Source organism: Palaemon carinicauda, unplaced genomic scaffold (assembly GCF_036898095.1).
Source record: "Palaemon carinicauda isolate YSFRI2023 unplaced genomic scaffold, ASM3689809v2 scaffold842, whole genome shotgun sequence".
In the NCBI taxonomy this organism is placed as follows: domain Eukaryota; kingdom Metazoa; phylum Arthropoda; class Malacostraca; order Decapoda; family Palaemonidae; genus Palaemon; species Palaemon carinicauda.
Genome location: NW_027172141.1, coordinates 78,604 through 83,012, shown reverse-complemented (window position 1 = coordinate 83,012; position 4,409 = coordinate 78,604). Strand labels below are relative to the sequence as shown.

The following is a 4,409-nucleotide window of genomic DNA, read 5'->3' as shown; positions in this document are numbered from 1 at the left end:
CAATTCGAGGAATAACTCTCTCTCTCTCTCTCTCTCTCTCTCTCCTCTCTCAATATCGAGGTATATCTCTCCTCTCTCTCTCTCCTCTCTCTCTCTCTCTCTCAATATCGAGGAATATCTCTCTCTCTCTCTCTCTCTCTCTCTTCTCTCTCAATATCGAGGAATATCTCTCTCTCTCTCTCTCTCTCTCTCTCTCTCTCTCTCTCTCTCTCTCTCTCTCTCTCTCTCAATATCGAGGAATATCTCTCTCTCTCTCTCTCTCTCTCTCTCTCTCTCTCTCTCTCTCTCTCTCTCTCTCTCTCTCTCTCTCAATATCGAGGAATATCTCTCTCTCTCTCTCTCTCTCTCTCTCTCTCTCTCTCTCTCTCTCTCTCTCTCTCTCTCTCTCAATATCGAGGAATATTCTCTCTCTCCTCTCTCTCTCTCCTCTCTCTCTCTCTCTCTCTCATCTCTCTCTCTCTCTCTCTCTCTCAATATCGAGGAATATCTCTCTCTCTCTCTCTCTCTCTCTCTCTCTCTCTCTCTCTCTCTCTCTCTCTCTCAATATCGAGGAATATCTCTCTCTCTCTCTCTCTCTCTCTCTCTCTCTCTCTCTCAATATCGAGGAAATCTCTCTCTCTCTCTCTCTCTCTCTCTCTCTCTCTCTCTCTCTCTCTCTCTCTCTCTCTCTTTCTCTCTCTCTCTTTCTCTCGAGATTTCTAGGAATCTCTCTCTCTCTCGAGATTTCTAGGAATCTCTCTCGAGATTTCTAGGAATCTCTCTCTTTCTCTGCCTCGTTGTGTCTCATTTCTCTTCCTCTTGCTTTGTTAAAGTTTTTCCTATAGTTTTTACGAGATATTTGTTTTAATGTTATTTATTTTAATGTAACTGTTCTTAAGATATTTTTTTTTGTTTCCTTTCCTCACTGGGCTATTTTCTGTGCTGGAGCCCTTGGGCTTATGGCATCCTGCTAAGGTTGTAGCTTAGCAAGTAATGATGATGATAATAATAATAATAATAATAATAATAATAATAGGGTTCTGTTCCTCGTGTCTTCTCAGAGTAGGGTTCTAGTAGTTAATGATAAAGACTGCTTCCATTATATTGTTTTTAGGATATAGGGACCCAAATATATTTGTTTGAAAATACGATTACTAAATATCAGTATTTCCCCCAGTCAGTATTGTACACTAAACCACATAAATACATATACTGTATCTCACTTGTGATACTATAAAAGACCTTACTTTTTCCATTATAGACTGTAGTTTAACAATCATATAGAATTTTTTAATTGGCAATTTATATTCCATTCCAAATGCAGTAAAATTGTTACTATTTCCAGAACCATATTTTGCACATCGTCGTTCAGTCACACCATAAACTTTTTTCACATGAATCATGGATTTTTCTATACATTCTATTCACCACATTCATTTTTCGTTATTTTTAAAGCATAAACAATTATCTTTCTTTACTCTCTAATAAGTGTAAATTTAATCTCAATATTTTTTATTTATGAATTTTGTCATGTTTTATATTTTATTCTTATACTGCACAATGAATTTTTTACTTTGCCAAACAATTATAGAATTAAAATTTCGTGTCCATATCAGGATTTGTCTAGCAATAAGTAATTTATCAGTTTCATTTGGCTAATAATTATGAACCTCATTTTATATGCTTCAAGTATATGAATGTATAACTTTTCCATTCCATTTGGCTAATTGCCATTTTCTATGTTCCCCCCATTTCTTCCTCACATTCTATGCATACGTATAAGTTTCCAGTCGAATTGGCATATAGCAGATTTCCATTTTCTATGTCTCAAGTATATGTATAAACTTTCCAGAAATGGTTGGAATCTTGGTGCTTCCAGCAGCAGACCGGGGTATACCTGGAAGGGTAACACCGCATTGCCCCCTCCTCCGGCCGGTACCGGAAGAATCTGGAACCAGTTCCAGACCACACCAGTGAAGGGGACCCTGGTCGCTCATTCTTCCCTGGTACTATAAAGGTCTGCAAAACCTATCTTTAAAATTCATTTACAAAATAGCTAAAGGCAACTCAAGAGGCCAAAATTGCCACTCATTGAACTCTTAAACACCATTCTATGCTGAGGCCAAATTGCCAACTCATTTGAACTCTTAAACACCATTCTATGCTGTATCTTTGAGAAAACCTTAAAATAAAATAAACCTGTGAATCAATACTTTTATTCTTTGAATACACCCTTTTTTTTTTGGTATTTTGTGGTTTTGAAATGAAAGTTTGAAAAATAAATTTTTCTTTTATTTTTCACGTTGAAAAAAAAAACTTGAACATGGGAATACAGAGTTGACAGGAACAATGAATACAGCCAAAAATGAGCAAAAAATTGTATGGCAAAAAATTGTATGGCAAAAAATTGTATGGCAAAAAATTGAATAAATCTAAAAAGATTTAGAGCAAAAAATTATTCAAGGCAACATTCAAAACACGGAAATACAAAGTTGACAAGCAAAAAAAATATGACCTAAAAGCAGGACTTGAACAATGAAATACACAAAAGTTGACAGGCCATTTTATACATAATGGAAAACTAAACTGCCAGAAAACAACTGCCTAAGCACCAAAAAAAAAAAATGGAAAACTAAACTGCCAGAAAACAACTGCCTAAGCACCAAAAAAAAAAAAAAAAAAAAAAAAATTAAAATTCATAATTTCTTGAATAAAAAACGTTTACGAAGAGTGTCCAGAAACTGCGTTATATAAGCCTGGATTACCAGCTGACTTTTTTTTATATGGGGGGGGGGGTGCGGCGCTCCTCTTGATGGCTCACAGGACTGCCACTCTCTCCTCTTGATGGCTCACAGGACTGCCACTCTCTCCTCTTGATGGCTCACAGGACTGCCACTCTCTCCTCTTGATGGCTCACAGAACTGGCGCTCCTCCTCTTGTGGGCTCACAGGACTGGCGCTCTCCTCTTGTGGGCTCACAGGACTGGCGCTCTCCTCTTGTGGGCTCACAGGGACTGGCGCTCTCCTCTTGTGGGCTCACAGGACTGCCACTCTCTCCTCTTGATGGCTCACAGAACTGGCGCTCTCCTCTTGATGACTCACACCGACTGCCACTCTCTCCTCTTGATGGCTCACACGACTGCCACTCTCCTCCTCTTGATGGCTCACAGGACTGCCACTCTCTCCTCTTGATGGCTGACAGGACTGCCACTCTCTCCTCTTGATGGCTCACAGGACTGCCACTCTCTCCTCTTGATGGCTCACAGGACTGCCACTCTATCCTCTTGATGCCTCAAAGGACTGCCACTCTCTCCTCTTGTGGGCTCACAGGACTGGCGCTCTCCTCTTGTGGGCTCACAGGACTGCCACTCTCTCCTCTTGTGGGCTCACAGGACTGCCACTCTCTCCTCTTGTGGGCTCACAGGACTGCCACTCTCTCCTCTTGTGGGCTCGCAGGACTGCCACTCTCTCCTCTTGATGGCTCGCAGGACTGGCGCTCTCCTCTTGATGGCTCGCAGGACTGGCGCTCTCCTCTTGATGGCTCGCAGGACTGGCGCTCTCCTCTTGATGGCTCGCAGGACTGGCGCTCTCCTCTTGATGGCTCGCAGGACTGGCGCTCTCCTCTTGATGGCTCGCAGGACTGGCGCTCTCCTCTTGATGGCTCGCAGGACTGGCGCTCTCCTCTTGATGGCTCACAGAAACTGGCGCTCTCCTCTTGATGACTCACACGACTGCCACTCTCTCCTCTTGATGGCTCGCAGGACTGCCACTCTCTCCTCTTGATGGCTCGCAGGACCTGCCACTCTCTCCTCTTGATGGCTCGCAGGACTGCCACTCTCTCCTCTTGATGGCTCGCAGGACTGCCACTCTCTCCTCTTGATGGCTCGCAGGACTGCCACTCTCTCCTCTTGATGGCTCGCAGGACTGCCACTCTCTCCTCTTGATGGCTCGCAGGACTGCCACTCTCTCCTCTTGATGGCTCGCAGGACTGCCACTCTCTCCATCTTGATGGCTCTCAGGACTGCCACTCTTTCCTCTTGATGGCTCGCAGGACTGCCACTCTCTCCTCTTGATGGCTCTCAGGACTGCCACTCTCCTCCTCTTGATGGCTCGCCATGACTGGCACGCACACTGCTATCGAAGCCCATTCCTGTGAATGATAAAATCTGAATTAGTATTGTCGTATATTTCATGTGTAACATGTTTTACATTAAAGAATTCCTGACTGATGAAATTTTTACTAGAGACTAAGACAAAATATCCCCTTCTTTCTCCGTTCAATTCACTGGACACGTCATGACCATAACTACGAAATTTGAAATGAAAGACTTTGATAGGAGTTTCACACTCAAGTCCAAATTGGTGATATCGACGACTCAAGTCCGTCCATGTAACTCAATTGGACTTTGGTACTAACCAATCAAGTCTTCA

General features: G+C 42.7%; 1 long non-coding RNA gene across 1 annotated transcript; it reads right to left on the bottom strand.

Moving 5' to 3' along the window:
* Positions 1-3,225: 3,225 nt before the first annotated feature.
* Positions 3,226-3,971, bottom strand: LOC137637552 (uncharacterized). The gene is made up of 2 exons (XR_011043701.1): positions 3,775-3,971; positions 3,226-3,648 (listed from the first exon to the last, which is right to left on the bottom strand). It is a non-coding gene; the product is annotated as an uncharacterized lncRNA (long non-coding RNA).
* Between the last annotated feature and the right edge of the window lie 438 nt (positions 3,972-4,409).